Here is a 12637-nt window from a genome sequence, read left to right as displayed (position 1 = left end):
ATTACTAACCACTTAATATTTATCGCATGCGTTTTACTCGTTTTATTCGTCGATATAATTCCTTAAAAATATTTATCCCTAATTATATGATTATTCATGTTAATTTATAAAACGGTTTCCTGAATTACTAACGAGAAATATGGCTTTGCATATGGGCTCGTACTACAGAAAACACATGATCCATACAGGAATCAAGAAAAGCCACAAAGTTACCAAGGAACCGGAGAGGATTCGAATATCATTTTATAGTTAGTTCGACTGTATTACCCTATTCCCATTACGCCTTCAACATGGTAATGATCATGGCAGAAAGCGGGTCAGGTTCTGGATAGAAGGGTCTGGACCAAGCGAGACGAAGATATGCTATTGGATAGAGGCGGCAGTATCAACATCTGTGAGAGAGATAATTCCAGAAATGTGCAAAACTATTATGAATGAACTAATAGCCTTGTTTGATGAACGATACGTTGTTGTTTCCAGTACCGTCTCCCCGTAGCCACTACTATTTTAATTGTTGTAGCGTCACCTGGAGAGAAGGAGATTTCTTATCAAGAATTCAACAACACCGAACCCTCAGAACTCGATGGTGTTAGATAGGCAATTTTTTATATGAGGTGGATCTCAGATGTGGAAGGATGCTTCTACACGTGTCCTTGTCCGGCGAACCTGAAGTTCAGATACGTGCAAAATCTTCTACGTCTAGGGGCAAAAGAATGGTGGAACTTTGTCACCAAGAACTATTTGTTGTAAAATAACCCATTAGTATCGTTTTAGGACTATTTTGCAATGTTTATTACGGGTAAGATTTAATTATATTTGTACTATAACATTTTCCATGATGACATTTTAGGTCCCCAATGACACAACTCAAAAATCACAAGAAATTAAAACTTTTAAAAACAACCAATAGTAATAAAATGTTTACAAAATCATTGTTTCCAAATTGTTTATACATATCAGAGTATCCCAAAATCATAAATCCATAAATAGAGTATGTGTACAGTCATTATTTTGTCTTCGCACGATCATCAGAAGTACCTGGAAGAACAACTAAAAACTGTAAGCCAAGGTTTAGTGAGTTCCCCCCAAGGTACCACCACAAAGAACACATATAATAAATGAACAGACATGTTGGGTCCAATCATTCATCTGACTAGAATACCCCCGGATCAACAACCATCCGTCTGGATTACCCCTGGCCCAATCATACATCGGACTGGAATGCCAACATACATTATGTAAAAGTCGGAATTCAGGTAATCGTTTATGTCCTTTATAATGGATTTTAATTGCAAAATTGGTCTGTACGTACGATGGGCATACTGTGGTGTACGCTTAGGGTACTAGGGGAACGCGAATCGAGGGCACGCACCCGACCATTTTGGTCAAGGGCTTGTCGGCTCATCTTCTTTTTGATTCGGGGGCCACCTGACCATTTGTATCTCTTGCACTGAGCAAGAAGTTTTGAGATGCTCTGAGGACTTTGGATTCCCCACTTGAGGTGGAGATTGCGGATAATCATACCGTGAGCATTGCGAGGGTATTTCAGGGGAATGTTCTGAATTTGTGCGGCGAGAGGTTTCCTATTGATTTGGTTTGGATTCCTTTGAGAGGATTGAAATTAATCATCCGGATGGACTGGTTGGGGCCCAATGGGGACATGATAGATTGCGAACGCCAGCTGGTGAGAGTTCGAACCCCAAGTGGGGGAGAACTAGTTATCCATGGAGAGAGAGCCTCGTGCGGGCCAATCCTCTATTTCCGATGTGAGGGCTAGTAGACTCCTTCAGCAGGGTTGTTCTAGGTTTTTGGCTTATGTCTCGGATACGAGGGTGGAGGCCACGTCAGAGATGAGCAGGGTACCTATTGTGCAAGATTTCCCTGATGTATTTCCAAAGGAGTTTCCTAGGGATCCTCCCGAGAGGTAGGTGGAGTTCCGTATTGATTTGATGCCTGGTGCGGGTCCGATAGCCAAGGCACCATATCTTCTAGCTCCGCCTGAGATGCAGGAGTTTTCTACGTAGATCCAGGAGTTGCTAGATAGGGGATTTATTCGTCCGAGCAGTTCCCCGTGGGGAGCACCAATCCTGTTCGTGAAAAAGAAGGATGGGTCACATAGGATGTGTATTGATTATAGGGAACTGAACAAGCTGACAGTGAAGAACCGTTATCCGCTTCTGAGGATTGATGACTTATTTGATCAGCTTCAGGGTGCATCTTGGTTTTCCAAGATTGATCTTCGGTCGGGGTATCATCACATGAGGATATACCGAAGACGGCGTTTAGAACTGGTTATGGTCATTACGATTTTGTGGTGATGCCATTTGGGCTCACCACTGCTCCAGCAGTGTTCATGGATCTCATGAACCTGGTTTGCAGGCCGATGTTGGATCGGTCTGTGATCGTTTTCATTGATGATATCTTGGTCTATTATAAGACCAATGAGCAGCATGAGCAGCATTTGAGGGAAGTGTTGGAGACCTTGAGGATGGAGGGGTTATATGCCAAATTCTCCAAGTGCGAGTTTTGGTTGTGTAAGGCGTAGTTTCTGGGGAACATCATCAACCAAGAGGGTATCTTGGTGGATCCGGCAAAGATTGAGGCAGCGATGTTTTGGGAGGTTCCGTAGAACGCATCTGAGTTCTGGAGTTTCTTGGGTTTAGCAGGGTACTATCGGAGATTTATCCAGGATTTCTCCAAGATTACCGTACCTTTGACCCACTTGACCATGAAGAGTGTGACTTTTCGGTGGGGCCCAGATCAACAATTGACATTTGAGACTTTGAGACAGAAATTAAGCGAGGCCTCGATTCTGGCGCTACCCGAGGGATTGGACGATTTTGTGGTGTATTGCAACGCTTCTGTTTCGGGTTTGGGAGTTGTTCTGATGCAGAGGGGGCATGTGATTGCTTACGCCTCGAGGCAGTTGAAGCCTTATGAGGCGAATTACCCCACTCATTACTAGGAATCAGCGGGGGGGGGGGGGGTGGTGTTTGCCCTCAAGATTTAGAGGCATTATTTATATGGAGTCTGATGCACCATCTACACCGATCACAAAAGTTTGAAATATTTTATGGATTAACAGAATCTGAATATGAGACAGAGAAGATGGCTAGATATGGTAAAACATTATGATTGCGAGATTTTGTATCATCCCGGGAAGGCCAATGTAGTGGTTGACGCTTTCAGTCGCAAGGCGACAAGTGCTCCGATCCGAGATGTTTGCTTGAGGATGACAGTTATGTCACCTGTGATGGATATGATCAAGGGGGCACAAGTCGAGGGATTGAAGGAGAATTGGACGACCAAGTGGGTCTCACCTTTGTTTGTTCGAGACAACCGGGTATTATTGACTCAGTGTGGCAGGGTTTGGGTTCCGACATTTGGGGGAGTGAGGCAAAAGATTTTAGAGAAGGCGCATAGGTCCAAGTTTTTTCTCCACCCGGGAGACACGAAAATCTACCGAGACCTGAGATTGAGCTATTGGTGGCCCTGCATGAAGCGCGAAGCTATGTGATTTGTTGAGCGGTGTTTGGTTATTGTGGATTGGTTGACCAAGAGTGCTCATTTTATTCCAATTTCCGAGAGTATATCCGTTGAGAAATTAGCAGATATTTAAATGCGGGAAGTGGTGTTCAGGAACGGAGTGCCGGTATCTGTGGTCTTCGACCGAGATGTTCGATTCACCTCCAGATTCTAGAGGAACTTTCACGAGGAGTTGGGTACTCAATTGCTTTTCAGCATAGCTTACCACCCCCATACTGATGGGCAGAACGAGCGGACGATCCAGACTCTTGAGAATATGCTTCGGGCTTGTGTTTTAGACTTCAGAGGGAGTTGCGATACTTACCTTCCACTAGCAGAGTTCACATACAACAATAGTTATCATGCTAGTGTTGACCGAACCCTGTTTGAGATGTTGTATGGTCGGAGGTGTAGGACCCCATTTTGTTGTGGGGGGGTGGGGGGTTGGGAACCGAGTCATAGGAAGCACCGAAGTGGTGCTTAAGACCACCGACTTGATTCAGCAGGTGTGCGACAGGCTACGAGTCGCGCAGAGCCGTCAGAAAACTTATGCTGATCGGCGTCGTTCAGATCTCGAGTTTCAGGTGGGAGACTTTGTTTTGCTGAAAGTGTCGCCTTGGAAAGGTGTCATCCGGTTTCGAAAAAGGGGTAAGCTGGGGCCCTGATTATTAGCCCATTCAGAATTTCTGCCCGAGTTGGCACGGGTTGCTTACCGGTTGGATTTTCCAGATGAGCTTAGTCAGATCCACAACACCTTCCACGTGTCTCAGCTGCAGAAGTGTGTATCCGATGAGACTGCGGTGATTTCATTGGATGATATTCAGGTGGATGACAGCCTGAACTGCATTTAGAAGCCTATTGTAGTGTTGGATAGAAAAACTAAATCCCTTCGAAATAAAGAAGTGAGGCTGGTGAAGGTGCAATGGCAACACCGGAGAGGCTTTGAATGGACCTGGGAGTCAGAGGACTAGATGAGAGAGCATTAACCAGATCTATTTGCATCTGCAGACTTCAAGGAAGACGTCTAATTCAAGTAGGGGAAATTTTTAATGGTCGGAATTCAGAGAATCATTTCTGTCCTTTAGAACGAATTTTAATTGCAAAATTGGTCCCTACGTACGCTGGGCGTACTGATGTGTACGCTTAGCGTACTATGGGAAGGCGGTTCGAGGGCATGCACCACGTACGTTAGGCGTACCAAGCAGTATGTGGGGCGTACGTGGCCTGAGTCTAAAACCCTAATTTTAGGGAAAGGTCTATATTTAAACACTCATATGTTGCTTGGAACTTACCCTAGACAGCCTCCATAGTCCACTATCATCCCTTAACGCCATATTTTCATGTTAGTGCGATCCTTGAGCTTAAAGAGTGTTTTGGTGGCCATTTTAGTGAGTATTCAAGAAGAAGAAGGTGGTGATCAAGTCTTGCGTGTCATTGAGCTTTTGGATTCTGCATCTAGTTCACCTTGAGGAGCTTCTGGAGGTAAAAAGCTCAAACCTTGCCATCATTTGCTAGTTTGAGTTAGGATTTGTTGTGAAGTCCATTTTTAGTTCATGGACCTCCCTCTTGAGAGTTTGAGCAACTCCAGAGGCTAGAAATGTTTGATTCAAGCTCCTTTAGCTTTCTTGTTGCATAAAAATGCCATCTTGAAGGTTGTATTCGTCCATGCATGAGTATAAGGTTTTAAAAGTGGTCTTAATGGGAAAGATGAAGTATTAGGGTCCCATATGGCATGCAAGGGCATAAAGTTGCCAACTTTATGCCCTAGGACATCTTAATAGCCTCAGATCTGGAGTTTGACGTTGAAATCCCAAGTATTAAGCACTTAATGATCGTTTGGTGCATGGTCTGTTTGTACGTCGGGCATAAGAACGTGTACGTTGCGCGTACAACCAAGGGACTCAGCAACATACTGATGTGGTACGTTGGGCGTACGCACCCCAGATAGGTTTGGGCTTTGTTGGGCTTGTAAGATTATTAGGCCATATTCATCTTTGGGCCTGCACCCATTTAGAGTTATTGGTCTGTTATTCTAATTTGGGCCATACTTCTCTTGGTTGGGCTTTATTGGGCCTTGTTGGGCCATGTGGCCCATTATGGCTTTAAACTTGGATCCTAGGCCCATTAGTAATGGAAAGACTTTTGGGCCACCATGGAGGGACTTAGGATCAGCTTTTTGGACTCTTTGACTCAGTTGAGTTATAATCATAATTAGGGTTATTTGTATAATTGTTCAGTGTGAGGTTTTGGACTGGTAGTCGAGCACCTATTATGTTCAGCAGACTGAGGTGAGTCTTATCACTATACCAATGGGTCGAAGGCACCAATGCCGACCCATTTACTTGTGAAAACTCTATAAATGCTTATGCAATGGTCTGTTATTTGGTGTGTATTGATTTACATGAAGACCGTGGGGGGAGCCCATGGCACTTGGTAAGACCATGAGGGGGAGCCCATGGCACTAGGGTATAAGACCATGGGGGTAGCCCATGGTATCCCGGTTGAAGACCATGGAGGGAGTCCATGACAGATTTATGTGTATATGTGCATGACATTACATGGTTATGTGTTTTGTGTATTTTTGGAAACTCACTAAACATGTGCTTACAGTTTTGTTATGTGTTTCAGGTACTTCTGGTTGTAAGGGCAAGGGCCCGAATTGATGGCGCAACGTGCACTCTCCAGTATTCCCGCATTAGTGGTTTTGGATACGCTGATCTTTTGAACAATGTGTCTGTGTAATCGAATTTTGGAAAAAAAAAATATGAATGAGATTTCTAATTATTAAATGAAAATTTTCATCTGAATTTTTGGGCTGTTACACATTAGGTCCACTCAGTTATCAGACTGGAATACTCTCAGACCCTCAATATGAGTCTGGCATGCCAATTGGCCCTCAACTCGTATCTTGAATGCTCCCGAGCCCTCAGTATGAGTCTGGCATTCCAACCGACCCTCAGCTCATATCCGGAATGGTCCTGGGGTTTATTGGATACATCACAAAGCAATACAACTTCAACCCAACCCAATATGTCGACATATAACAGATAACAAACACAATCAACAGACAGATAATCATGCAGACAGAAATCACAGGTAGTCCTACGGATCTACAGGTCTATGCATATCAGCAACGAGCATATAACCATACAGATCTATCCCATACTCAGCATATCAATGTATAACAGGATATAAATCCAATGGGTCCGCTTTGGTGCCTTCAACTTGTAAGTACGGTGAGGAAAGCTCGCCTCACAGTCTGAAAAATAGCTAGTGAGGTCCCGAATCCGAATCTCAGCTCTAACTGTCACCTATTCATCCAAATGACCAATTCTTAAACACCATTCAAAATACCCTTTGGTCAAACTTGGTCAAAGTAAAAGTCAAACTGGTCAAAATCAACAAGTCAACTTAGTGAACCCAGCCGAGTCAGCACAGAATGCGTACGTGGGGCGTACTCCAGAGGTATGCGGGCGTACTCGAGCATTGACCACCGCCGGGTAGGTTGACCACATGCGCTGCGTACTCAGGTTACACAAGGTGTACGCCCAATCTTCCCAAAAACACATTAAGAGCAAAATGCATTCAACTCTCACGTCCAACTTCCAGATCTAAGGCTAAAATACCATAGAGAGTCATAAAGTTTCCAAATTTATGACTTTGCATGCCCATTAAGTGCCCAATACCCCAAAGTACAACATCTTAATGCATTAACAAAACTAACCATCCAAACCACATTTTTATGACTCAAGACCTTCCCTGAGGTCTGAAAGGACGACTTATTGGGTTAAGAACATGTCATGCTAAATAATCACCATTTTGGGACCAAAGTACGTTTTAAAAGAACAAAAGTCTAAATCTACAAGAGGGAGTGATCAAGATGCAAACGTTTTACCTTCTTGAGCTTGCTAACAAGGAGCAAATCTCAGATCCAAAGTGCTTCCCAAACTCCAAGCTCTCCACACCACTCTTTTCTTCTTCAAGAACACTTCAAAAGCTCCAAAATGCTCTCTTACACTTAGGGTTTACGTAGGGGTCGATTTCAAATAGGGAGGCTGAATAAGAATGATATGTGAGGCTATAATGAGTTTTAAATATGAGCCAAACCCTAAAAATTAGGGTTTGCATGGTCCTCACATACGCCATGCGTACAAGGTGTATTACTAGCGTACTAAGGCGCGCCCTAGTACGCTTAGCGTACACACGTACGCTCATCGTACTCCCCAACGTCCGAAATTACCAAAATACCACTATGGGCCCTTTTGCACTCTTTCTTTTACTTAGGAACCAAAATGGAATATAATTCAATTATGGGGTCAAAATTAGAAGTACCTTACATTTGGGATGCTACAATTCTCCCCCAATTGAACTAGACTTCGTCCTCGAAGTCAGCTGCGATGGATAACCCTAGATAATGTTCCCGTATCTCAGCCTCCGGCTCCCATGTCTACAAGGAGCCTCTCCGATGTTGCCACTGAACCTTTACCAAAGGTATCTCCTTGTTACGCAAGACCTTCATCTTTCTTTCCAAAATAACTACCGGTCTCTCAATATAATTCAGGCGCTCATCGACCTGAATAACATCCAAATGAACCATTGTATCATTGTCCAACACACACTTCCGCAACTGAGAGACATAGAAAGTGTTGTGGATCTGACTAACCTCACTCGAAAAATCCAACCGGTAGGCCACTCTGCCTACCCTGGCGATCACACGGAAAGGTCCAATATGCCGGGGAACCAATTTCCCCCTCTTCCTGAAGCGTATCACACCCTTCTAGGGCGAGACCTTCTGGAACACCATATCGCCGACCTGAAATTCCAACTCTGATCGGCGCCATTCGGCATAGCTCTTCTACCGAATCTGAGTGGTATGTAGTCTTTGTCTGGTCTGCTGAATAAGCTCCATGGTCTGAAGTACTACTTCGGTCCTTCCCATGACTCTATGAGCAACATCTCCCTAACATATTAGGGTACGACATCTCCGACCATACAAGAGCTCAAAAGGTGGAGCACCAATGCTGGAGTGATATTTGTTGTTGTAGGAAAACTCTGCAAGAGGTAGGTAGGAATCCCAACTCCCACTGAAATCTATGACACAGGCCCGCAACATATTGTTGGATTAATGTCTAAGTCCATAACTATAATTGGTAAGACTTGACCCGACCCGGCATGGTCCATTTGGGTTGCATGGCATCATGCATTTGGATAGACTATAATGAGAGAAATAACACTTAAGGTTGGTTAATATATTATAAGTTCTAATATATTAATAAGGTTATTTAATTAGTATTGATCAAGAATTAATTTGGAATTAATTAAGTGATCAAAAGGAGACTAATTAAATACATGGGTTGATTGTGTAAATCATTCATTCTTATATATGTGGGCTTGTGATCCAAGATTCCTTATGTTGGACTAAGTCCATGGGGTGACCCATGGATACTCCATGGAGGTTAAAATCCATGGAGCATAAGGAATGGGTAAAGTTATGAGTTACATGGTGTAACCCTAATAGCCACCATATAAAAGAATCCCATGGCTCAAGAAATCGTGCACTAGTGTGTGAGTGTGAGGGCTAGACGATTTCAAGGAGTGTTCAAGTTTCTCTCAAGTTATTCCAAGTGTATTTGGTGTTGTATGAACCATTTGAGGTGTCACACTTGGGGCACTAGGCACTCAAGCTTCATGAAGACATTCTACATCAAAGAGGTATGTATTCTATCTTGTTATATTTATTATTTTGTATGCTAGATTAGGATAATACCTTGGATGTTCATAATTGTATGTATAATAGAGAACACATAGATCCAAGGTATTTAGGGTTGCATGTACACTTAGGAGTGTTAGAATGCTCATAACTGAACAGTGGTATCAGATCCTAGGCTTGTTTTCTTGTTATACTTGCAAAAGTAGCTGAAAAATCGAGTTGGATGCATATATTCGATTGTTTTGGCTGGAATTGGACTAGGGACATTACCCTAAGATGTTTTTGGACTTATAAACTTGTTTTTGATGTGGTCATGTTCATGCTAATCCAATTTCTAAGATAATTGTCATAATTTCAAGATTTGTATTAGTTTGTATGTTCATGCTAATTTCTTCAAGATTGATGATTTGAATTATCTTGTTCTTATGAGGTTCTTAGATTAATAGAAAAGTTGTGTGAAATAGTTGTTTTCAATCCATTTTAATCTAAGAGTTGATTCTAAAATGTGTTTTTGTAACTTGTCCTCAAGTTATATGAAAAGTCACATTTAAGTTTCATAAAACTCATAAAAAGTTGGCAATGGTTACAAAAATGAAGATTCTTGTCCTCATTAAATGGTTTTATGACTCCATAACTTGTCCTCAAGTTATGGAGGTTCAAGAGTCACTTCATTAAATGATAAAATGTGTAACCTTAATTAGTTCCATAAGTTACAAAAATAAAGAAAAGTTACATTCTTTTATTAGTTTAAAGTCTTCCATAACTTGTCCTCAAGTTATGGAACTTGAAGAGTTTTTTTTTAAAACTACTTTAAACACATAAGTTATGGAATTAATTAGTTTTGAATATTTTCAAAAATTGCCCTCAAGTTTTGGAATTTGTAAAGTTTTCCCCATGAATACTTTAATTCCAAGTTATCCCTTAGAATTTTAAAAGTTAAAATTCAACCCTTATACTTTATAGTATTATAAGTTAATAATAAATATATGTATAAGAGCAAGTCAGTCTTACCGTTAGTAGGCCTCATTCACGAAGCCGGTCTATAAGGGGGGTATAAGGTTACTGCCTATAAAATGGTAGTTTAATGGGTGTCCACTCTCACCCACCGCTTCCTTGACTGGTGGAGGGTCGTTAGCCGAACGGGTAGGACAAGGACTATAATTCTCCCTTCATTAAAAGTATTAATGATAAATACTAAGTAACTAAACTTTTTATAAATTCCCAATCTTAGTTACTTAGGAAAATGTGAATAAGGTGCTAATCCATGAAATTACACTTTGCACTTTGTTTAAACCGTTAGTGGAGCGTGTGTGGTTAACCGGCACACTAACCTGGATTTAACAAAGTAGGCAAAGGATAAATTAATATTTATCATAGTATCGGTGGAGCTCGTGTGGTTAACCGGCACATCGATTGAGGGGTAAATATTAAGGGTACCAAGTATATTTGCATGGTTACTTCACACCTTGTTTTGTGATCCTCGGCATCCCAGTCACAAAACCTGAAGGGCACACTCGAGATTGAAACATGCCATTGAAAAGTTCAATGAATCTCAAAAGATCTAGGAGTTTCAAATCCAATTAAAAACCTAATTACATTATTTCGTTTTTCATGGTGGAAATTGGTAAATCATCATTTACCTACCTTCAACTATTTTATAACTCGGATTACGGCATCCCTCTTCCAGTTATAAATAGGTTGTTGGATCATAGCCTTAATATTTCATATTGGGTGTTATATTAAGGACTTTAGATCAACTATCTTGAATATCTCCCAAAAGATGTCTAGTTCAGACATCTATGATCTTCCCAAATCTCTTGGAACTTTACTTCCTCCACCTCCTCCAATTATTCTCCCTAACCCACAAGTTCAAAGGTCACTCAATCCCTATTGGCAAGCAAGGTCTATGTGTGATCACATCTTGGAGATGAAGTCACATATTGACAAGCCGGGAGAGTTGGGTGTCAAAGTCTTGAGAAAGTTGGATGTTCAATCACTTTCTAAGTCACATAGTGAGTTCCTTTGGGACTACTATGAAACAGACTATGACATGAACCTTAATGATCATATCTATTTGCTTGGTGCTATTGAATCAGCAATGATTTGGAGGACCAGTAAAGAAAATTTGATTAGAAGATCAACTTCCCAAACTTTTATTATGAGATTCTCATTACATGATGTGACTGGGTCACATGTTGATGCTTTAAGAATCAAAGAAAAGTGAAGAAACTTAAAGGAAGTACATGTTGATTCTGATAACGAAGATGGATTTCGATCGCATGGTTTGGTGATCAGAATTTTTGAAGCTGTTACTTAGGAGTTATGATATATTGCTTAGGAATAGATAACAACAAGTTTTTCATATGCATTTGCATTGTAAGGATAAGTTTTTCCGGAAATTTTAAAATAAAAAACAGTTTTGAAATAAAATAAAAGTTTTTAATTTTATATTTATTTTAAATATCCTTACAAGTGGCATTTGTGAAAAATGGTTGTTTATATGATTCCATTGATAGCAATATTTGAAAAAAAATGGACTTGATTCTTTCGTTTGTGGTAGTGTCATAATTTACCAAATAAGGAAAGATTCTCATTCCCAAGGCTTCAGTTGGATAGAAACTTGGAATCATGCAAGTTGAATAGTATGATGAATGAGAACTTTCAAGCATTGGAAAATTAAGACTTGTTCACATGGATGTGTGAGTCAAGTTAAGGACTAAAGGGATCGAGTACACATTCTTGTGCACTGGTCAAGTCCACCACAAAGCTCGTTAAGACTATTCTACATGATTTACTAAATTTTAGTAAATATGGTTATACTTACAAGTTTAAGTATAATTCTGAAACATTGGAAAAGTCTCAATGTATGGCAGAACGAATGGGAAGAATCAAATTAGGCAGACAGATAAAAGTTTCTCAAATCTGAAAAGATGGGAGAGTACTTTAGTATCATGTTTTGTGATCATCTTAATGATTAAAAAACCACATCACAATTGGTCTTCTAAGGACATCTTAGTGCATTCTTATGACTAAGAAGAGGAGTCATGAATTGTTGAAGTGGTTAAATCAAGAAGATGAGTCATACTTTGTTTCAAAACAAGTCTTAGAGTCATACTCCAAGACTATAAGTTGAGTGACATATCTTAAAGAAAGGTTTATAACACTTGTCAAATGTAAGAGTAAAAGTGTCCTACTCTTGTACATTTGAAGTTGGTAAGTTGTGATGTTTTGGATTAAACAAAGACCAACTAAGGCCAATTGTGTGAAGTGTTTGTCTTGATAAAGAATCCGCACTATCTCTTGAATATTTGGCAAGATAGTCTTATATGTCAAGAGGACAGTGGGAGTCTTAAAGATCCTAAAAAGAATTTCAAGAACTAATCAAGAATAAAACCTGAGGTT

This window comes from Lactuca virosa, chromosome 3, assembly GCF_052849685.1.
Source record: "Lactuca virosa cultivar CGN04683 chromosome 3, Lactuca_virosa_CGN04683_v6, whole genome shotgun sequence".
In the NCBI taxonomy this organism is placed as follows: domain Eukaryota; kingdom Viridiplantae; phylum Streptophyta; class Magnoliopsida; order Asterales; family Asteraceae; genus Lactuca; species Lactuca virosa.
This window is presented reverse-complemented; position numbering follows the sequence as displayed.